Source organism: Panthera leo, chromosome A1 (genome assembly GCF_018350215.1).
Source record: "Panthera leo isolate Ple1 chromosome A1, P.leo_Ple1_pat1.1, whole genome shotgun sequence".
NCBI classification, from domain to species: Eukaryota; Metazoa; Chordata; class Mammalia; order Carnivora; family Felidae; genus Panthera; species Panthera leo.
The window spans coordinates 79,101,225-79,124,928 of record NC_056679.1 but is presented as its reverse complement, the minus strand read 5'-3'; the positions used below and the strand labels follow the sequence as shown (position 1 = coordinate 79,124,928).

At 49.2% G+C, this 23,704-nt stretch overlaps 1 protein-coding gene across 1 annotated transcript in view; it reads left to right on the top strand.

The window, feature by feature from the left end:
• IRS2 (insulin receptor substrate 2) overlaps nucleotides 1-23,704 on the top strand; it is a 28,997-nt gene that overhangs the window by 4,348 nt on the left and 945 nt on the right. The window lies entirely within an intron of this gene.

Below are 23,704 nucleotides of genomic sequence, written 5' to 3'. Positions count from 1 at the left end.
CGCCCCCTTGTTCTTTTCCCATCGCCTCTCTTCTCCTCCTTCACAGGGCAGGGCCAGTCCCGCCCCCCCCCCCCCCCCCCCCCCCCCCCGGTTTAGGCCCCCCCCCCCCCAGAGTGCCCGCTGGCGGTTCTTGACCTGGAGTCCTGACTGCTCCCTCACCTTTCTCTTTGTTTTCCTGAAACCAGGTCCCCCCTGATTTCTGCTGAGCCTCAGAGTTTACAAAAACAAGTCTGAAAGTCATTTGGAAAATGAGCATCCATTTTGGTGGCTGCAACAGGGAACAGTTAGTTAACTGTTTCAGTTTTACAAGTAAACTGCAGGGCTTTTCCTTAAGGGAGACTCTTTCTCCTGAGGGTCTGCAGCGGTGACAGTGTTTAAATACCACACCAAAGCAGTGGTTCTCAAACTTGAGCCTGCCCGGGAGTCACCTGGTCAGTGTTTGCCAGAAACCTGGAGGGCTGGGCCGTGTCAAGCCCCAGAGATTCTGATGCAGCAGGTCTAGGGTGTGGCTTAGAATGTGCATTTTTAAGAAATTCCCAGGCTATGCGGATGCTGTTGGGGGGATGCTGTGTGTGGGGGGGGGGGGGGGAGTCCTCTGAGAACTCTGTCCCGTGTTCGACTCACCTGAGGAGGTTCAAGGAATGGGCCTCACCCAGGGCACACTCAAGCAAAGCACCCAGTGGGCAGAGCCCAGGCACCAGTTCTCAGAGTTTGCCCAGGGGATGTTACCGTGCAGTCGGGCTTCAGCATCAGTGCTTTAGAGAAAACAGGCGGGAGACAACAGCACTGGTGTTTTCAAGTCCGATAGCCTGGTGTCCCGTGGTGTTGTTCACAGTCCATTAAATATCCATGAGGAGAGAGCGGTGTGTTTGCTCTGCCGCTGGTGGTGTAGGCTGGGCTGGGGGCAGAGGGGGTGAATGTTCAATTCACAAGTTTCTAGTTATGGATCTTTCTGCGGGGCGGGGAGGTTGCTGCTAGGAAGGTGGAAGCTGTGTGGGAACCCGGGAACCGAAAGCCGTGAGAGTGGTGTTTGGTAGATGCTGGCCTAAGGTCAGCAGTCTGCAGCGGGTCCAGGGTGATGGTCGAGGTGGCTTGGGAACCCGTACATCCTTTTGTCGGTAAAGTACACAGACCGGCTGAACGCTAAGTCCACCATAAGGCTTGTAACATGCCTGGGACCTGTAGTCCGTGGGATTTAACAGCATGACTACGGAGTAAATAGCCTGTTCTAATATAAAAGGAAGAGCTCTTTACTTTTTTGTTAAAACCATAGAATGAAAGGTGGAAAGAGTCCTAGAGAATTGTCAGGAATATGGTGCTTGAGCGTGGAATTAAATCAGTTGGAACTGGTCAGACTGTGCCCCGTCGACGACGACGACTCTCAACTAAAGGTCACTTTGTTCGCAGTTCAGTTAGGCGGTCCAGGTACTTCTGAAAAATTGCTACTGTGCCCTGAAGTTGGAGGACGAGTGAAGTCTAGGACCCAGACCATAGAAACACACCAGCGTGACCGGAATTGAGTGGAAAAAAGAGACAAACACACAAAAGTTATTGTCGTGTGCCCAAATGGGTCTATGCCTTAGTGAACACGAAAGCACACTTTGCTGAAATCTGATTCTCATCAGAGAAGCAGCCTGAGAACCTAACACCTTTTACTGCTTTGGGTGAAGTAGGCGGCCAAAACCCGGCCTGGAGTTGGAGGGCCCCGGAGCGGGCTTCTGCAGAAGCAGGAGTGAGCAGGGGGTTTGTGTCTGCAAGCTGAAAAGGATTCAAGGCCTTTCTGATAAAGGAGATACATTCAGAAACGTGATTCATGTATGATATAATGCCCTTTCCAGACTCGGGAACATTTTAAACTGCGGGAGATAAGTCGAGCCAGAGACCTGATTTTAGCTTCTTCTGTGTTCCCACCAGTATAAAATTCCTTTCAACCTATAGGATTCAGGACTGAAGCCAGAACCGCAGTTCAGATGCCCCGGAGTGGCTGAGCAAAGATGAGATCCTATTTGGTTGCTGGTTTTCCAGAGTCTCTGTGAGCACTGTGGTCAACACCCTTTTAAGAAGGAAAAGGACTATTTTTAAGCAAAATCGAGAGCTGCAGTTGACCCATTGTGCCAAAACCGGTCTGTGAGGAGCACCCCATGATAAATGGATTTCTAGTAAGCTCCTTTGACACAGAGAACAGGAGGCTAGGAAAGACAAGGATGTGGGCTTAATTCACGTGGAACCTGAACTGTGGTCTGCAGAGCCAGGAGGGAAACGTTTAGAAACTCCAGGTGAACGTCCACTGTTATTTAACTCACGTGTGGCTGTAGAAATTTTGTGCGTGGTGCTCATAAATACGAAGTTCATGGGAGATAAGCGTCCTTTGGGAGAATGATTTATAGCAGGAGGACTTGGAAAGCATTTCTTTGAAGATGAAGTGGGAAAAGAGCTCCCGGGTCATCGCATGAGCTGGCCGGGCTCTGGGAAGTGGTGTGTGTGTCCCTGCCGAGTTCCTGGAGCTCCACACGGAGACACGTCGTTAATTATGCCAGAGCAGAATAGTCTGGGGTCATTTGCATAGGGGTTGGCATTTGCATGAGTGGTAACAAAGACGTAAGGTTCCTGCAGCCAGCCTTTGGTAGTTGTTTACCATAGAATCCGGGATGGGGGGATTATAGTGCTAGAACCAAAGACACAGTTAATGCACCCTCGGGGTGTGTGTGTGTGTGCATGTGTGCATGTTCTGCATTAACACATAATAATAGCATGTATAATACAATCGTTGTGTATTGATCCAGAGCAAGTAAAAACTGAACTCTAAATTCTGCGTCTCACTAGGGAGCAAGGGAGGGTACTTACTGCGTGTTTTGTGTGTGTATGTGCAGGAAAGTCTAACCAATCTGTCAGAGTGTTGTTGTTTGGGACCTGGAAATGTAATACTGAATCTGTGCTTTAAAACAGCATGTAAAAATTCATTTTATACATTTTTGTGCTATGATGATAGATTGGTGTGTATTACGAAAGGTGCTGTCTTAGTGTTCCTCTTTAGTGGGATTTTTATTCTAAAATTGGTTTTTATGTACGAGTAAGGCAGATTAGACAAGAATGACCACTGAAAGCATCTGCCGTTTAAATTTTGTTTGATATAAGGACCATATATTCATGTTCTAGGGTCAGAGAAGTTGGGGGTAAGAGGAAGGTTTCCAAAGGTATAGTACAGTCCCAATTTATGTTTAAAAAGATTGCCTGTTGAAGTCTTAAAACAAAGAACTTGAATATTTTTAGCACTCCAGTGAGATTGCTTGACCACATGCCCTTTATTTTTCTGTCGGGCGTGCTTTCCCTGCTTCGGTCGGCCAGCTCTTGTCGAAATAAGATAATAAGGAGCACCGCTCCTGCCCTGTTCCCAGGAACAGACAGCCAAGGTGCTTATGAAAACACACAGGCTTTCGTGAATGAAAGTCACATGACTTGTTCTATTTCCTTTATTGAAAGAGAAACCTTTACGAAAATAGTACTTCGTAGAAGGAAGCATAGTATGTGGAACATTAAACCAGGAATCAGGAAACCAGGTTTCTGGTTGCTGATCTTAATGAGTCATTGTGTGACAGAGGGAAACCATTTAATCCCTGGTTCTCACTTTCTCTGTCTGTAAAATGGGGCAATTATAGCCCTCTCCCTCCTGTGTCCTTGGCCCCTAGGAGGTCCAGGAGATCATAAAAATCAGGAACAGTTAAAATGCTCTTCCAAAGGATCGTGCTGGTAAATCCAATGATGTTGTTGGTACTACCTTGAAACCATGAGTATTTATAGGAAACTCACTTTTGTCAATGAGTGTTCTTAAAAAAACAACAACAAACAACAACTCCTAGTCCTCTGGAAATGGAGCAAATACCTTTTTAAGAATTGCATGCCTTTTCTGCTTGACTGCCGGTTCCACTCCAGTCTCCAAGAACCACGTTTTCGCCCTCTTTATTTAACTTGAGATTTTGTTCGCAGATAATTATCAATTGCAATGGAGTGGCGTTTTAAATTACATCGCAGAATAACAACTGAGGAAAATAGCATCCTCCTGCTGAAACTCCATGAAGACCGTACTTTTGATTACCTTCTTTCTCTGACTTGTTTACATACCAAGACATATTGTCACCATGAAAATCGAGAACTAGAATGAACCTACAGTGTTTTAATTGATAGTGTGGGCTCTTCGCGCGGGATGTATCAAAAGAAACACAGAACCCGTCAACTTGCAGCTGCTGAATCCAGTGCTGGGCCTGGGGCTTCAGTTTTCCGGTTGATTCAGTTAGGGTGGCCACTGCTGTGTGCTTTGGATTCGTTTGGTCGTCAGACACCGTAGGAACACCTCCAGTGTTTGATTCGTTTCCTCTTCTCCGGGCCCGTGCCTCCTGAAGAGGAATTTTAATAGAGAACTAACGTGCTGTTTTCTTTAGAGTTCTCTGTATCAAGTGAATCTGTGTCTCTTTTTCTGAAGAGGAGAACTTCAGCAGTTTTAGTCACAGCATGGGCAAAGTGGGCTTTCTGTTAGAATTCCCACTAATGTGTTTTCTGTAGAAGGGTAGTTCCAGGAGCTAGTTATAACTAGGGTATCAGATTTGGCAAGTGGAGAGGGTTTTGTTGTTGTTGTTGTTTTGGTTTTGGGGCTAGCGCAGAATCCAGTAGTCCTGTCTCACCTCAGAAACTTAAGGGAAAATGTAACTTTACTCTTTTATCTGCCCTGCCAAGTAGAGTGGGGGAAAAACTCAGAGGGAAATAACACGGGCCCCGAAGCCAGGTCTTGAGCAAGTCCACGAATAATAGGGGAATTCTCTGTAGATTTTCTCTCCTGCAGACATGAATAGAATGCATATTTCTGGACAAACTGAGCAAGGCGTTGTCACGTTGGCATTTTAATGAGCAAATGAAAACAAAGTGTTCTGAACCTCCAAAGTGATCGGTTACAAACAAGCATGTTTATTGATCAGGTGGTGGGTTTCGTGAAAACAGCACCAGCCAAATCTAAAGGGGGAGACGGCGTGTTTGTTTTATTCACCCGAATGCGTCCTTCAAGATTGCAGTGTTCTTGGTTTTGTTTTGTTTTGTTTTGTTAGTAATTGTTCACGGTAGATCGGTGGAGACCGGGTTCAGTGGTGGGTTCTCTTCTGACAACCGTTGAAGGGAAATGCTTCGGTCGGTAATTGCTAGTGACGATTCGAGTTCTTTCTAGAGAGCCCCAGAGACGTGTGTGTTGACTGCACTGAAACGAGAGGCTCAGAGGGAAGTTTGAGGAGAGGCAGCTGAACTGCATGTTGTATGCTGGCATCTTGCTTCGTGAGTGTGGATGACACAGGACCCTTCTGTGCGTGGTGCTTTTGCTGCTTGATTGAATTCATCGCATGCGGACGCTGAGATGGAATTGGGCTAAAATTTCAAGGCTGCGTGTTTACCAGAGATAAAATACAGTCTGGTCAGCGGTTCCGATTTCTTGGACTAGAAAATTATAAAATTGGCACGAGGTTGCTTTTACGTGCGCAGGGACATTGTGAAACTTGACGGGGTAAGTGTGCCTTCAGATGTGGCCCTGTTTTCTTGTGCCACACGTGATATTCGTGCCCACAGACAAGATTTAAAAAACATTCCTTCCTTATTGTGTTTTTACTGAAATTTGTAATATCTGGTCAGATACTGTGGTACATCATATACTTTCAAGATAAATGACCACATGTGTAGCACTTTGTAAATACTCGCGGGTTTCTTAGTATTGATTGTAAGGAGTATCAAATTTTCCAGAAGTAAATATTGGGGGGGGGGGGGGGTCCATTTCTCATGTAGTCATGTTCCAAGAGGCTTGGCGTGAATTTTTTTTAATTGAGATTCAACTACTGAAGAGTGACGTGTACTCTAATCGTGTTAAAACTTTATAACCTGAAGTATAATTATAATCTTACTGCTGCTTTGATCCATCCATATGGTAGTGGTATAAACGCTTGAGTGGATTGTTAGAGTCTAGTATTAAATTTCAGTGTTTTCAATGGCTAAAAATGGGGATTATGGCAGATTCCGTTATATTATGTGATTTTAATTGTTACCTTAGGTTCCATGTTCAGCTGAGAATGATTTATGCTTTTATATGGTATTAACGCATAATCTTTAATACTTACGAACGTGATACCGAGCTCCCTCTATGCAGATTTAAAAGGAGTTACTTAAATCAGATCATCTTTTGGCTCCAAATTACCTGTAACAATACCAAAACTGATGGACAATGAATGAATTTGAAAGAAGGCAGCTGGGGTTGGAGATGCTAAATTGAAAATGTATCCGTTGTCGTGATCAATACCGAAAGATTAATGCGTGCCCCATCCCCTTTTAGGTCAAAAGAATTGTGTAAAATCCAGAAAGTGTTTTTCTTCGCTTCATAGCGTGGAGACATTTTCTTACCCATATTACCACATGGTATTTCATAACCCGGTGACGTGGGCTGGGCCACTTCTTGGGAATGCGGAATGTGCAGCTTCGAGAGGCCGGGGGACTCACCCAAAGGTTCCCTGAGCCACAAGGTGAACCGTGGAAGGGTTCTGATGGACCAGCATTGTCTTGCGTTCTGCCTGGGAGCACCTGATCCCCAGCCAGTGCTGTTTACATGAGGTCAGGTTGTCTCCAAGTCCTACACCCCCGGCTGTGCTTTGGAAGCTCCCAGCAATCGTTACATTCGGGTTTTATGTAGACTAGCCTCACCGCAACTTTCAAGGTAACATTTTGTTTTTGATTTCACTTGGGTGATAGTTACTTAATTTCTCTCTTCTTTCCTCGGGGCATTTATCCATCTGGAGTACAATGCTGGCAGTCAGGCAGGAAGGGCATGGAAGGAAAGCCCCCTAATTGTTTTAAACCAGTTTTAACACCTGGCGGTGAGAAGCACTTAGAATTGGATAGGACTTTGATGGCTGTCATTGTGTCTGTGGATTCTCGAGTTGTTGCTGGTTGTTGGCCGCTCTTCTGTTCTGGGGGTTTCCAGTCTCCCTTCCTTGTTGTCTGCACCCACAAGACTCCTGTTCCTCTAGCTGATTTCATTTCAGCAAAGCCAACTGTGGATTATGCTTGATAAGATCCCGCCCCGCCCTGCCCTCCAACCAAATATGTTAAAAGTCTTTCCACGCAGTGTGGACACAATCAGAAGAAAATACAAGGACGCTTTGAGTGAGGGAGAAGGGCTGGGAACCATGAGTATCCTGTAACTCCTTTAAGGTTGTGAGCACAGAGGCCGAGGGAGGTCAGACGTCTTCTCCAAGGTCACCATTTAATTGGTTGGTAGAAATGTGTGTAAATATTATCAAGAAAGAACAGAGTATGCTCTGTGTCTGTGGTCCTTTGTGTGCTGATGAATAACTTTCTCCCAAGATACATCCCATTCCCTCCAGAACAACCCAGCCTCTATGGAAGTGGTATTCTGTCTTTTTTACTTTAGGACGTCTTAGTAAACTGCTTCATACACAGACTAACGGGTCCACAGGCAGACAGAGAGACAGGCTGAGGCACCTAAATAAGGAAGTGTGGTGGAAATTAGGGAAACACCGCGGCTCACGGCCATGTGGGCAGTGTTTACTGGTGAGGTAGAAGGAGCGAAGGTTTGGCAAACATTCAAGATCATGTGCTTGCTTGTTAAAAAAAAGAAAGAAAGAAAAGAGAAGAAGAAAATTCTTGGGGTGATTCAAATGGAAAAGCCTCTATTATCTGGGAAAATGTAAGTTGCTCTTTGTGTTTGGTCCAGCCTGGCCCCGCGGATCCCGTCACTGCTTGAGATGTCTTTGTGATGTATTTATTCTAGAAGTGAAATATCATGTACTCCTCATCGTGAACGAGTCCATTAGCGGTTTTCTGAGAAACGGGCGATGAACCTACTTGATGAGTGTGGTTGAAAACTAACCGGTGTAGAATTTGCCTAAGGACGGACACGTTAGCCCATCGGGTGTTGCGAGGTGGTCGGTAATCTTCCGGGGGCTGGATACTTTCACCAGTGCCCATCTTGTTTTTCTCAGAAAAAAAAAAAAAACAAAAAAAAACCATGTAACTGGATTTTTATACGAGGAGAAAGGGTTCTTCTGCCTTCCTCACGAGGCGACCGTAACCCAGCTTTCAAAGGCGTAAAGGGAAGACGTAGACAGACAAAAATTTGTAAGCTGTGCGTGTTTTTTAAAAAAATGTCATCGGGATCCGCGGGCTTGTGCTCTAGCGGGTGACTCAGGGTTTTGTTGACGTGAGCCGTCAGTCTCTCCGGCATCCTCGGAGAGACGACTTCCTTCCTAGCAGATGGCAGCCCCGGGGCCACGCGCCTGCCACTGTGAGCGGCGTGTGCATCCGTACTCCACCCGGCCTCGCGGGATCCGGGGCCACCTGCTGCCCCGGGGTTGGCCAGACCGGGAGACGCTGCTTCCTTCTATGCGCGGTTCAGGGGGAGCAGGGGTCAGAGCGCCCGGTGTCCGGCTTCTGGCCCTGCGGAGCGCTTTCGGGTTGAATGAAGAGCTGGGAAGCAAGATGCTGATGTTCCAATGTTGCTTGTAGGGAGTCCTGGTGAAGGAAGCCAGCGGTCTTTCTCCGGGGGCCGGGTTTGGATCCCTTGCTCAGCGCAGCCTGCCCGGTGCGGTGGAGGGAAGCCACCCAAAGCAGGGACGGTTGTCAGTGGCCCAGGCCTGCCGTGGAGGCCACGCCCACGCGCCCCGGGTGAAGGGTGAAGGGTAGGCGCACGAGTGGGGGGAGATTGTGACGTGGGGGAGAGGTTTTGGAAATAGGCCAGGATGTTCTTACTCAGTCTGAAAACTCTACAAATCATGCTTTAGAAACTCTGAGCAATAAACGGGATTAAACAAGGCAGGGATTAGCGGGCGCACGGCACTTTGATTTTGTGCGAAGAAAATACGTGGAGGAACCGGGGCTTGGGGAAACCGACAGCATTCTGGAGCTCCTGTGCTCCTGAGAGGACAGAAATTGCTAGAAAGGGAGATTCCGGTGGTCAGTTTCTTACACTACAGCCTGGATGCTTTTTTTTTTAATTAAAAAAATTTTTTAAATGTTTATTTATACTTGAGAGGGAGAGAGGGGGAGAGAGAGAGAGAGAGAGAGAGAGAGAGAGAGAGAGTGAGCAGGGGAGGGGCAGAGAGAAAGAGAGAGAGGGAGACACAGGCTCCCGGCTCTGAGCTGCCAGCACAGAGCCCGATGCGGGGCTCGAACTCACGAACCATGAGATCATGACCTGAGCCGAAGTCAGACGCTCAACCGACTGAGCCTCCCAGACACCTCTCACTAGTATTTTTTTAATGTTTAATTATTTTTGAGAGAGAGACAGAGAGAGATAGAGAGAGAGTGTGCGAGCACGAGTGGGGGAAGGGCAGAGAGAGAGGGAGACACAGAATCTGAAGCAGGCTCCAGGCTCTGAGCTGTCAGCACAGAGGCCAACGTGGGGCTCGAACTCATGAACCCTGAGATCATGACCTGAGCCAAAGTTGGACGCTTAACCAACAGAGCCTCCCAGGCGCCCGTGGATGCATTTTTTAAAAGATAAATTACTCAGGTGATTTGTGGCAATGCATGCTTCTGTTTTGTTTTTATACGACAGTAAGGCTTTCATAAGTTGTTTTCTGGAATAAAAGTGACCTAAAATAGCAGTTTGCGATGCAAATGAAACAGAAAACAAATCCGTTAGCTGCTCATACTCTCTTCCAGTTAGATTTATGAAGTAAGTTTGATCAACACTTTTCCAAAGCCCGTTTGATTAGTTTGCTAAGTCAACTTCTAATGCACATACAGTTCAGTTGCAAACCTTTAGGTATGATTTTGCTATTACTTGCAAAAGTGAGAATTCAATATTTCTTCCCCCTATAGGATTATAGGGGAGTATTAATTTACACTCAGCATCAGAAAACTAACTTCAGCTGGGTCAGTAAAAAAGTTAAAACTTGAATAACGCGTGTTGTGGAAATACTAGATATGAAAGCCTGACAACGTTATAAACATTAATGAATCTGAAAACATTCTTCAGAGTTTTACCTACTTTGACATTTTTTTTCCAAATGAGCATTGTCGTTCAAAGTTTATGCAGGTTCCAAATGTAATGACGTTTTGGTATGGAGGGTCGTATCAGAATTTTAAAGATACAGTAGAACTGACTCACCTTAATTCCATTTTACTTCTTATCGTTATTTGTAGCTTCGCTTATCAGTATGGCCGGTTTATTAGCAGTCTTTGTTCCAAATGAAATAACCACAGCAGTAAAATACCCGAGCTTCTCCAGCTTGAAGGATTTAATTAAGTTCCTAGAATAACTCTGGGTGATACGCACCCAATCTCCACGACTCTGGAGTCTGTCTTGTGTTGCTGGAATGTTCAGAATTTTTCGGGTCTTAAGCCATTTCCTAAAGTTGAAGACGGTTCGGCCAGTCTGACAGAGGTTCAGTGTGTACCAACCCCCCAGCAGCCACAGGAGCCATCTGAACTCCTCACAAAGGCTGTCTCTGGGCGGGGGCGGGGGGGTGTTGTGCCCACCCTTCACAGTGGGGTGGCCTTGCTGGAAGATTCTGAAGGAGCCGCTCCAGCGTTGAGTCCCTCCCCCCCCCACACTCTTGGGGTACGTCCCATCAGGCACCATTTCTGGATCAGTTTACTTCTCAGAAACTATAGGTTTGGTTTTGCTGGATGCAAAATCCACCCAGCTCCTCGATGCGGCTCTCTAGCCTGCCCTGTAACCGTCCTGGGATTTCTCTTTGTGCCCAGTCTTTGCGTTCTGGGGTAGTCTTCCAGAAACTTCCCAACACGAGGTTATGACCTCCCTTTCCTGTGCCATCTGATTCTTCTTGGCTCACCATCCACTCCTGCTTAACAAAGATGTTGTCTCTTATTTTAAAAATGTTTATTTATTTGTTTTGAGAAGGAGAGAGTGAGAGTGGGGGAGGGGCAGAGAGAGAGAGGGAGAGTGAGAATCCCAAGCAGGCTCCATGCTGCCAGCGCAGAGCCCGATGCGGGGCTCGAACTCCTGAACCGTGAGATCATGCCCTGAGCTGAAATCAAGTTGGACACTTAAGCGACTGAGCCTCCCAGGTGCCCCAAGATGCTCTCTCTTTAATTGTCTGAAGCGAGTTCTTGCCATGAATCATTCTTTCTTCAACAACCCCAGAGCTTTCTTAGCTGCCTGTAGGAAGCTCACATTTGAGATGTTGACTGCTGCTGCTTGTCTGCCGGCGGGCCCCTCCGTAAAAAGTGAACATGAAGATTTTAGTCCCTGTCCTAACAATTTCCAACTAGGGCTGTATTTTCTTACGACACACCTTTAATGGTGTGCAGGAGGATCTGAAGCCCTTTTGAAAGCATAGATCCCGTCCTTTTATAAATACCCATGACCTAGCCAGGGATGCCCCCTCCCCTGGTTACCAGCGGCTTCCTGGGAAGTTTTCTGTCCTTCTTACATCTTCCCGCCTTTTAACTGTTCTTTCCGGAAAAAACAAACACACACCAATAGGAACTTCGCTTAATGGCTGCTTGGGAGAGTGCAAAGATGGGCTGTGGGCAGGAGAGACCGAGGCAGAAAGGTTAGGTCTCCCTTCAACTTTCAGATTTAATCAGACTGTTAAATATGTTTTCATCACAAAGATGCCAGTTGTCAGTTGTTAAATACTTATCAAGTGTTTTGCTCCTTTGAAAAATATTAGAGTGTAGGCCAGAAAGAGAGAGGTTTGATTTCCAAGCTAAAAAGAAACACAAAAGGTACTCAGTTCAAATACAAATGTAACTTCAGATTTATATTTGAAACCTAGGAAATACATTTAATTTTTAAATGTGTTCAGATCAGCAGGTGTTGTAGGTGGTGATAAATGCTCCAGAAAATATAGCTGGGAAGGGAGAGAGGGAAAAGGTGCTGACTTGAAGGTGATGAGGAAGCAGGTCTTGTAGATATTTAGGGGGAGAATCCATTTGGCAAAGGGAATGAATAGCCGTGCAAAGGCCCTGGGGCAGAAGATTTGCTAGTATGGTCCAGAATAAGAAGTGGATCAGTGTGACTGATTACAGGGGACATAGGGAGAGTCGTAGGTGAAGAGGGGGACATGACCAGGGACAGTGACCTGTAGAGTCCAGTCAGCCATTATAAAGACTTCCTGTCATATTTAACAGGCATGAAGTGGAACAGTCTTTGAAACGATATATAGAGCATTTAAAAGCTTTTTGACTGGAGTCATCTAATTCTGCCATTGTGTCTTTTTCTGCCTGCCACTCCTGAGTTTCCTTCTCAAAAGTAGCATGTAGACTGAGCAGCCCTGCAGGTGGGTTGAGGCACTGAGATGTGATGGGGGGAGGGGCACCGGCAGATGATGAACAAGATAAAAGCACCTGCCTATTGGCAGAATTGCATACTTGATTACACAGACATTTGTAAGGCACTTTGTACTCTCTAAAACGTTTCTAAATGTTATCGAGTCCTCAGAATCTCCTTTTGGGGGTGGGGGGGTTAAAGGAAACCCCTTATGTTTTAAAGGAAAAAAACACCTGAGGGGGCTCCTGGGTGGCTCAGTCGGTTAAGCGTCCAAGTCTTTTTTTTTTTTTTAATTTTTTTTAATGTTTATTCATTTTTGAGAGACAGAACATGAGCGGGGGGAGGGGCAGAGAGAGGGAGACACAGAATCCGAAGCAGGCTGTAGGCTCCGAGCTGTCAGCACAGAGCCCGACGTGAGGCTCGAACTCATGAACCATGAGATCATGACCTGAGCCGAAGTCAGACACTCAACCGACTGAGCCACCCAGGCACCCCTAAGCGTCCAAGTCTTGGTTTTGTCTCAGGTCACGCTCTCACGGTTTCTTGGATTTGAGCCCCGCTGACGGCATGGAGACTGCTCGGGATTCTCTCTCTCTCTCTCTCTCTCTCTCTCTGTCTGCCCCTCTCCTGCTCATGCTGCCTCTCTCTCCCCCTCTCCCTCTTTCTCTCAAAAATAAATAAACAAACTTAAGCAAACCTGGAGGGAGCTGTTGGCCTGGTAGGTTTGCTCCTGCCTGGTTCTGTGTCTTCCTGGTGAGGCTGCACCTTCTTTGGGGGGATAAAGGCCCTCAGCCTGGATGAGCCGTGGGTGCGTCTGGACCTGGGTCAGTGTGCACGCGGCCACTTACCCCCGAGTCCCGGTCCCTTGACAGGAAGGCGCTAATGGAGTGAGCCAGCAGCCAAGGCTTCCAGAACGTGAGAAAAGCTGGCGTGCCGCCCGCGTCCAGGGACCCTGCCTCCTTCACTGTGTGTGTGAGAAGCATGGCCGTCTGGCAGATGGCCTTGCGGGCAGTTCTTTGTAGCTGATGTGGTCTTAAGAACTTGGCACGGTATTTGGGTCTGTCCTCAGGATTCAGGGTTAGTTTTACTTTTTTCCAAAATAAGGGGGAAAAAAAAAAGTCAGCATACATAAACTGGTCCATTTTACCAGGACCGGTGACCTCACCTAACTACCTGCTTACCTGTCCTGGCCGTCGTTGCTCCTGCTGCTCAGGGGTCCCTCCTGCCTCTTCCAGACCAGAGATGGAACATTTAGATTCTCCAAGTGCGTGTTCTAGAAAATACGCGTGTGCCCGTTGGCCTCCTTGATGTCTCTGTTTCCTAAGGTAACTCTAGAAGCTTGATGGGTGAGGCCTGGTGGCAGCCAGCAGGAGTGGGGGCAGCAGGTCTGGGGTGGGGAGGGTCCGGGCTCGCATCTGGGCCTTCGTGGGGTCCGCCCTTGTCCGTGCGGCCCCGAAGGTTCCCACACCCCGACTCACCAGCGGTCCTGCGCTCCCCGTGCACAGCGGAGCGAATGGACTCACCTTCTTCCTGTTCCCCTTTGCGTAGGTCGCTTGGAAGCCCCCCTCGTGTTCGCCCCAGTACATCAAGTAGAAATTACAAAACGGCCTGTTGTTGTTTGAGGAAAATGGAGAAACTAAGAATTATTCTCTATGAATTCCTATGTGCTGAGTGTCACAAAGTCACACAACCGGTAGCTGTTACCTGGTGGAAAGGATTCCCTGGATGGGACACCCTGCTGGCGGCCGCACTCTGGAAGGAAGAGCATGGAGCCTGTGCTGTGCAGGGGTGGGGGGAGCGGGTGATGCTGTGTGTGCAGCTTACGTCTGCTGTCGCCTTCTGTCCCGGTGGTTTTCAGGGAGGTGGTCAGGGAGGCCCGTCACTTCTAAATCCATTCTTTTTTAAAAGTTTGTTTTTAAAGTCTATTTATTTTTGAGAGACAGAGCATGAGCAGGGGAGGGGCAGAGAGAGACAGACACACACAGAGTCGGAAGCAGGCTCCAGGCTCCGAGCTGTCAGCACAGAGCCTGACACAGGGCTCGAACCCACAAACCTGTAAGATCGTGACCTGAGCTGAAGCCGGACGCTTCACAGACTGAGCCCCCCGGGCGCCCCTCTTTTAAAGCCGTTCTTAAAAGCCCTAGAAGATTCTGCCCGGGAAATGTGACAGGCCGGTCAGGCTGACAGTACAGCCTTCTTTGAGTGCCACGAGTGATGTCTTCATACCGATTTGACTGTTTCCCCCTGCCGGGCGTCAGCAGCTGGGGAAGCTTGTCTTTCTGTGGTTGGATATTTTGCCCCTTCGTGCTTTCTTCTCTCGGGAGAAGAGGGAAGGGTGACGCACATGTGTGATCACGTGTGTCTCAGCAGTGTCTCCCTGGGCCTCCAGGAGGGGTGGGGGGGCCAAGGTGTCCAACCCACCTGCTCTGTCCAATCTCCCAGGAGGCCTTGGGAAATCCCAGGCTGGGAGCCTGACTCAGGCATCCTGGGGTCCCGAGCCGCTGGTGCGTGAGGTCCCCCCCAGCACTTGAGCCTTTGAAATGTCTGCCAGGTGCTGCCGCTAAGTTCTGCCAAGGCCGCAGAGGGGAGTCGGCAGCCTTACTCTGTTGAGACTCCAGTCGTGAGTGACGGGGAGGCCCCTTGTCGTTCTGGCTGGAAAAACGCCTGTAGGTGTTTGTCCTGCCCCTGGTGCTGTCTGGTTGTGAAGTGGGGGCTGGGGGGGGGCGGTTGAGGCGGGAGCAGTGCCCTGCTGTCTTACTCCGTTTTCTTTTCCAGCAGCTGAAATTTATAAAGACGGTTTGTAGCTCAGCACTTTGCGTTTGTCATTACTGGAAGGTTAACCAATAGCGTTTCACTTGGATGTGGGTCTTAACTCGGGGGCAAGGGAGTTTGCACGTTGCTCCGTAGGCAGGTGCACTTGGCGTGCGTGAGGCCTCGAGAGGGGAACCCAGCCCAGCTGGCTGGTGGCGTCGTGCTTGCGGGCACATTCGGTGCGGAGGGGCATTTGTGCCCTCGTGACGGGGCAGCTGTCTGCACCGGGCGCACGCGGCCCCTGCCCGGGCGTCCCGTCCCGCCGGCAGGACGTGAAGAAAGCAGCCAGGCCAGGCGTGCTGTGCCGCGTTTGGGAGCTATTAGCTTTAAATGGCCCGGAGTTACCCCCGGAAAAACAATTCTGCTTCTGTTCCGCTTCTGTCCAATTAAAACGAGCTGATTCATTTCATTCCGGGAGCTGTTTGCCGTTGTGTTTGTGCCTTCATCGGTTGTTTATTTGCTGCTTCAAGTCACACTTGCTCCTGACGTCATTCACGGGTATAGTTTTGAATGAAGAAAGGGCCGCGATGGCAGGCGCGCTGGGCGATGCCACAGCCATGGCCACGCACGTTAGCCCAGGGAGGGGGCGGGAGGAGTCAGGCTTCCTCTGGCAGCGAAGGGCCGCCCGGGCTCATTAAAACGAAGTCTTTGTAGTTCAAAACGAAACATGTGGCTACGTGTATACATCATTTAAAGGAGCTGGAAGAAAGTGGGGGGGGGGGGGACCCAGCTGCCTGGGGGCGAGCGGTGCAGGAAGCAGGTGTCCCTGTGCATGAGAAAAGTCCCGTGTGTCTCTAGAAGGTGTTCCACTTCCTGGTTTATAACTCCGGTACATAGAGCCTCCTTGGGTGGTTTCACGGTGGCCCAGGGAGCAACGCCAGGCGAGGAGAATGACGTGCCCATTTCTGGAAGGAACAGATAGGTAAATGCTGGCTCCTGGGCCCCAGGACCCCTACTCCTGCGGGGCGGGCCAGTGACTGTCCACACCCATATCGCAGTGAGCCCTTGGAATGGCGTTTGGCTTAAGGCACAGGGGCGCCTTCACCTGAGTCATTCCTGAGCTCCCGGGATGCCTTCGAGATGAGTGACCGTGGCGGGAAGTTGCTGGGGGTGGGCAGGGTGCGACCCCCAGCCTTGGCTTTGCTGGCTGCCCCTTCTCACAAGGGCTGTTCAGTGAGATCGATTCTGACCCCCCCCCCCCCCCCCCAGTGGACAACGTGGACATCCTGTGCGATGTGGACGTTCTAGACGGGGAGGGTGTGGCCTGTAGTTCAGGAGCAGGGACCGGTCAGGCCACCAAGCGCTTATGCACAGTGGACACTCTACCTGAAAAGGAGGTGGCTGGGCAGGGGTGGGGCGGGGGAGGGGCGGCCATGGTGGGTTCCAGAATTTCCCCCTGTTCTCTTTAAACATTTTTTTCTTGTGATGAAAGACAAGCACTTTATTGATTACTACGCTCTATTTTTAACACATTCCCAAATTATTGTATGTTAAATGTGAAAAACAGAGTATATCTTAGAATCCTGAAGGCATACCGTTTTAACTATACTCACAGGTCTGTTTCTTATTCAGTGATATTATAGTGGGATTTGAGCTGTATTTGGCTTAATTTCAGACTTCCAGAAAATGCCTATTTCGATTTCAATAATAAAAACAAAGGAACGAAGTCCTAAAACTAAAATAACCCCAGTAGCAAGTCTTAAATAGTTAGATATTTAAAAGAAAGAAAGGTGCATTCGAAGTGGTCTGTAACAATAGGGTTTTGGGGGTTGGATATATTTTGAATAAATTCTTATACATTCCTTAATTCTGCAGGAAAAACACAATATTTAGGTTTGAGAACATCAGATATAAACAATATAACATTGCTATAGGATACGTAAAATACGTATTTTTTACATCAGTGTAAACTCCTAAGCGTAATAATGCATGAAATCTGAGGAACGAATCGCACTGCTTGTGGGATATTTGCAATTTTACTGCACGTCCTATCGCCTGGCTCAAGTATCCGTACTGTTTCTCGGTGCAGAAACATAACAGTTACATTCACGTTCGTAAGTGACCCGAGAAAGAGAAAAGGGTTATTTGGACCCCTCTTGAATTTCAGGTCCAGTGTATTATAACTTCACCTCTGTTAATGTTGAAAGAGTCGTGCCACAGGATGTAGTAATAATCATACGTGCTTAGTACTTTTGCGTTCCGTATGAAACACCAAGTAAAAGAGCTGTAGGTGAGGGAAATTACTCCCCAAAGAGTGCTGGCTTCCTAAATGATTTGATGGCTTCCTTCCTCGTTTTCAGTAGGGCCTGTAACAGGAGAGCATGGTTTTCAGCAGACAACGTTGCATTTCTAAAGGATGCAAGTTCACAGATAATCTTCCCGGGGACTCGATGAGTCTCCGGGTGTAACACACAGATATTGATATGTGGGCCTGTCTTGACCACTTCAACCTTCTTCCTTCTCCTGGGTGCCTTCCCATGCTGGGGGTGGGTGGGGGGGAAGGTTGCTGCTACAGTGCCTGCCCAACCACAGGCCTCTGCTATTGAAATGCAGAAGCGTCATATGCGAGTGAATGAGCCTGGGTGCCAATAAAACTTTATTTACAGAAACAGGCAACAGGTCGGATTTGGCCCTACCTTGTTGACCTCTGGCTTAGAACCCACTCTGTTGTGAGGTGAGAAGGGTTTTCTTTTCACTTGGGCCTCAGACAGTTCTAAAGTTGCCTCCTCCTTTAGAAGATTTTTTTTTTAAGCGTTTCTGCCTTTGAGACATGGCATAAACCACATGGGTTTTTTTTTTCAACTTAATTCATCAAAGCTTTAGAAAGGCTCTAACAAGCATCGTGCCAGATGATGGGGACGGGCAGGGTTCGAGTCCTCAGCTCACTGGGGAGACAGGTGCATGTGGCAGTGAGCCATTGCCTGTGTGGTATTTTGTGTCACTGGGGAGTTTTGTAACGAGTTAATGGCGGTAAAGTGTAAACTCCCAGGGCCCAAGTGAAAGTCAGAGACCTCCTGTCCCCCTTCCCAGCCCCACCCCTCTCTCGTTACTTGTAGAAATGGACAGCGATGGCCTCAGTGGAGGAGTGCGTGCAGAGCCCTGGGGGACGGGCTGTCCTTTGCTGCTGACCTGTCACTGATGCTCCCTCACCTGGTTTCTACCTGGGAGGGTCCGACATTTCATAACTTAAGAGCAGGGTCCCCCAGCAATGCAGGGGGCACTTTTGTCCTTCGGGGGTCTGGGCTGAAGAATAATCAGTAATATTTCTCCTATGCTGTTGGACGTTGCTGCTACAGGGATGATGGAAAACTCTCACCATAGAAGCATAGCTTGTGGGATGGGCATGTCCGGCTTTTTAATAACAAGCACAGAAAAGAAAGGAAGGCTGGAGGGTCGGGTGGAGGTCTGCTGAGGCCAGGCATCGGAGAATTCACGCAGGCCCCCGTGGGAGGCTTGGCTCAGTGGAGGGAAGGTTCAGTGCAGTAGCTCACAGGCCAGGACACCCAACAGCTCTGATGTTCGGTGATTAAGACAAGGTCCTTTGTGAATGATTAAACAGGAGCTGAAGGAGGAGAGCTACCTATTATGAACCCCAGCCCCATACCAGGACTCAACCTTTTCCCTCTGACCCCCTGCCCCTTCCCCCACCCCCTCCCGTCTCCTGCTGTGTCATTGCCATCAAATTGCAACTTGGTGCTGGGAAATTTCTTCAACAGCGAGCACTCAGGATGAAATGACTTCACTTGTCAGAGGAAAGGCCTTGTCAGGGCGCCTGGGTGACTCAGTCAGTTGAGTGTCCGACTTGATTTTGGCTCAGGTCGTGATCCCAGGGTCGTGGGATCGGGCTCTGAGTCAGGCCCTGCACTGAGTGTGGAGCCTGCATGGGATTCTCTCTCTCTCTCCCTTTCCCTCTCTCTCCTCTGTCTCTCTCAACCCCTTCCCCACTCGCTCACTCTCTCAAAAAAAAAAAAAAATTAGAAAGTGGGATCTCCTATAAAAGACATTTTCACGTCTTTCACAAGGAGAGTCGGTAAAGTAATTTACTGCCGGGAACTTCTTCCCTGTCTCTTAAGTTATTTATTTATTTTTTTCCTATTTAAATGAAAAGTTCGAGTAACCGTTTTTCTTAGAATCTCTGGCTTGTTGGTTATCACACTTAACCTTACTTTATTACTTTTTTTTTTTTTTGGGGTGTATTCACGAGTGTTTTGCTTTTAGTCAAGTAAGGAGATACTGAATTATCAGGTTTATTTTTCTAGGAATTTCTCACACAACTGAAAAGTTTATTTTCTCTAGTAATCCTATGTTTAACATCAAAGGTTTAAGTGGGCCACAGGGTGACGTGTCTGGGCTCGCCGCGGGTCTCTTTCTTCCTAAGCGTAGTTTCCACTAGAAATAGAAATTTCAATTTGAGAAGTATGTTGTTTTATTTGTCATGCGGCTCGGTACCCCCAGCACCCCTAACTCCCATGTGCCTGAAAATGTTACGTCGTTTTTACCTGCTAAGTATAGATGTGCTTTCTTCGGTCGGGGGACTGGTCACCAGTGGAGGGAGGAGGCTGTTCTGTGCAGCTGTGCTGGGAGCACCCTTCCCCCCCCCCCCCCAACCCATCGCAGAGTCTGCAAAGTCCCGGGGCTTGCATGGAGCCCTGAGTGAGGCCTTGTGAGGCCTTACGCAGATCTCCACATACGGCCCTCCCTGGGGCTCCGCATGGAATCTGGGGGGCACCCCACGAGGCTCTCTGCAGAGAGAGAACCAGGGGTCTCTGTGGACAGCGTTGTGCCCTGAATTCTGGCCACTCAAATATTGACCGTGAAGCCAAGCACATCCAAACCCACATATTCATGAGAAATCAGAACGAGGAAGCAATGGGTCAGAACGTGTATCTAAAACGTTGCTTGAATTTATTTGCCCTGCTGACGATTTCCCCGATTTGTCTCTAAAACATTCTAGACCTGATGCTCACTGTCCTTTCCACGAATGTGTTTGTAATCACGGAACCCAGCTCACCAGTGGCATGACGGGGTCCGTGTTCCAACATCTGTGCTGTCCGTGGCAAAGATGCTCTGCGACTTGTTTAGTGATGTACTATTTAGTGATTTGTTTTCTATGTCTTTCCCTTTTTTTTTTTTTTCATAAAGTAGCCCAGATTGAATTGAAGGTGGGGCCTTTAATGAGGGTGCTTTGCTCATTTGCATTCTGATGCTCTTTTAAATGGAAGAGAACAGGCAGGGAGCCGCCGGCCCCCCCCCCCCCATCCTCAGGAGTGGTGGTAACCAGTACATGGAACTCTGTCCTTCCTGTGAACATCATTTGTCATGTGTGATAGAGCAAAAACAAGATGGAGAAGACGTGGCCAGTGTGGCATGTCATATGGAACGAGTGTGAGAGTATTTTTCCCTTAAATCAACGACTTAAAAAAAATTTTTTTAATGTTTATTTATTTTTTTAGGCGGGGGAGGGGCAGAGAGAGGGAGACACAGAATCCCCAGCAGGCTCCAGGCTCCGAGCTGTCAGCACAGAGCCTGACATGGGGCTCAAACTCACAAACTGTGAGATCGTGACCTGAGCCAGAGTCAGACACTTAACCGACCGATTCACCCAAACATCCCTCACTAGTATTTCTTTAATGTTTAGTTATTTTTGAGAGAGAGAGAGAGAGAGCGAGCACGAGTGGGGGAAGGGCAGGGAGAGAGGGAGACACAGAATCCGAAGCAGGCTCCAGGCTCTGAGCTGTCAGCACCGAGCCCGACGCAGGGCTTGAACTCACGAACCATGAGATCATGACCTGAGCCGAAGTCGGACACTTAACCGACCGAGCCACCCAGGTGCCCCTAAATCAACTACTTTAGATCAATGCTGCTGTGAGTGGGTTTCTTTACAAAGTAGTGTCTAAGCTACAGAATAGCACAGCGTGTGATCCTATGACAAATTCAGCGAAGGCCGATAAGTTTAGGTTCTCTTTAGATGCGTTACCTCCGGAATCCAGCATCCGGGTATGTTGGTAACGCCTGCACAAGCAACACGTGGGTCCTCATGTGTTTTGTTTTGTTTTGCCACTACACTTGACGCGTTCAAGGAATATCTCCCATTTTCACAAATGTTCAGGGTGGATTGATTGTACAATTAATAATTTATACTTTGCTTCTACTGGAATTAACGCAGATCATATGGTATGTGAAATTTTGCTGGAATCACCATTAGGAAGCATAAATATTTAAAAGCGAGGATGTCAGGGGGCACCTGCGGGGCTCAGTTGGTTAAGCATCTGACTCTTTGATTTCTGCTCAGGTTGTGATCTCACAGTTCCTGGGATCGAGTCCCATTTCCGGCTCTGCGCTGACAGCATGGAGCCTGCTTGGAATTCTCTCTCTCTGCCCTTCTCCCATTTGAACTCTCTCTCAAAATAAACAAACATTTAACATAGAGTAAAAGTCAGTAAACAAATGGAAAGACAAGTGTGCTCGGCTCTCGGGCTCTAGCTCCTGCTTCCCCTTCCTCCAGGGCTGGGGCTGGGGGAGCAGGTGGAGGGGGTGGGCGGGTTCCAGCTGGGGCTGGGGGAGCAGGGTGGGGGGGGCGGGTTCCAGTCCTTTCTCTGGGGCTAGAGGAGCAGGGCAGAGAGAGGGGGTTCCAGCCCTTCCTCTGGGCCTGGGGGAGCAGGGTGCTCTCCGCTTCCCTTCCTTCTCCTGCATCCGAACAAGGATGCTAGATGAAACCAAGCTGTTTTGTTGGGCGCGAGGCCTCCGCCGGCTCTTGGGACTGCAGTGGGTGGTGGGGGACCCAGGCACGAAGGTGGTAAACCGAGGGGTGGGTGTTTGGAACGATGCTGGGTGGCCACGTGGACCCGGGGTCCTCAGCCGTGGGGCCCTCAGTCTCAGCCCTCCCGCTGCCACACCGGGGTGTGTGTGCATGTGTTTGCTCTCGTGCACATCTGTGTGCGTAAACGTGCTCGGAGCCCTGCGTACTTCGTGCCGACCTCGGTCTCTGCGCTGGTGGCTGGTGTCTCTCCTCTTCCTGCAGTTCCTGCATCCTTCCCATGGCCAACAGCAGGTACCTGTCGCTGTGACGGTGTGTGTGCGCGCTCGGGGTCACCTCTGCAGTCGTCACGGGCTCTCCCAGCCCACCTGTGGGATCACAGGGGGCAGCCCAGGGCCTCAGTGTCCGAGGGAATCGTGTTCCTTGCCACCCCCACCCCGCCTGGCATGCCCCCAGCTCTCTCCCTGACCGCGGCCTGGCCACCCTTCAGCGCCAGGCACGAAAGCTGCTTCCTCTCCTTGCCCCGGGGGTCAGAGGCCCATGGGGGCTCCCCTCCACCCTTCAGCACCCCCCGGGGGCCTCAGGGAGGCCCCGGCCCCAGAGAAATCGCCGTGTGCACAAATGTGCGAGCCAGGATCGCCCTGCCTGTATTCAAACTTGCCCGCGATGCTCAAGCATAGAAGTGAGGTTTTGATACTTGCACGTCACAAAGAGACAGTTACCTGTTCACCCCAATTCGGGTGCACAGCGATCTCATGGTGTGACGGCGAAGCGTCCTTCCACACGGGGTACCTGTCACCCGTGTTTCTAGGACTGCGCTGAAGTCTGGGAAAGTGAGGAATTTACTGACTTAGCTGTTTTCAAGATAATGGATGTCGGGCTAACAGGAGGGAATTCAGCCCTGTAAAAAAATAAATAAACCGTGTTCGGTCAGCAGATCGACTGCATCTTGGCCATGTGCTCTGGGGTGGCTGGGGGTCCGCCTGGCACTCGGCCTCGGTGACAAAATGCATACTCATTTGGGGAGACGTAAGTCCGGGGTGGATTGTAGCAAACAGCCGCTCTTTAAGGGACTCAAGCAGCTGCGTGCGGGCTCTCATGCGGTCTGTCGCGGGGACAAGGACGAAATAGCCAGCTACAGGGCGCATCTTTCCCCAGGACAGAGTTGGGCCCCTGTTTCCACTCTACGGAAGAGTTTACCTGTTTTTTAAAGGCCATAGGGCTTTGTGAAAATAGTAAAATATGGTAGCATTGCCCCAAAAGATCACGTTGTGGGGCATGTTTAAAAACACGGTCATGAAAAAGATACGTGGACGTTGGGCGTTGAATGTTGGCAGTTGACAGTGGCCTGTGTGTCCAGGCCTTTGTTTTTTGGCTGCACCCAGGACATGACTCTGGGAGCTGGTTCCAGGCCTCCAGGGTCCGCTCCTGGCCGCAGGGTGCGCTGGGAGTTTCCTCTTGCTGGAATCAGCCCTCTGCACTCAAGGTGAACAGAGAAGAATTAGAGCCCCCCAAAAGTAAACTGAGAGTCTGGGAGGGGCTGTGATGATTTTAGAGCAGCGTGCCAAGTGCAAGTGGGTTAGTACAACCGCAGGGCAGGGTGTGGCCAGCAGGGCCCGTGGGTGACCCTGGGGGTGGTGCACAGGGCCACTTGGCATTTTAATCAAAAACCCAAGAAGCCTTGGGGCATCTGGGTGACTCAGTGGGTTAAGTGTTTGATTCCTGCTTTCGGCTCAGGTCATGATCTTACGGTTCATGGGTTTGAGCCCTGTGTCTGACTCTGTGCTGACAGCTCAGAGCCTAGAGCCTGCTTGGGATTCTCTCTCTCTCTCTCTCTCTCTCTCTTTCTCTCCCTC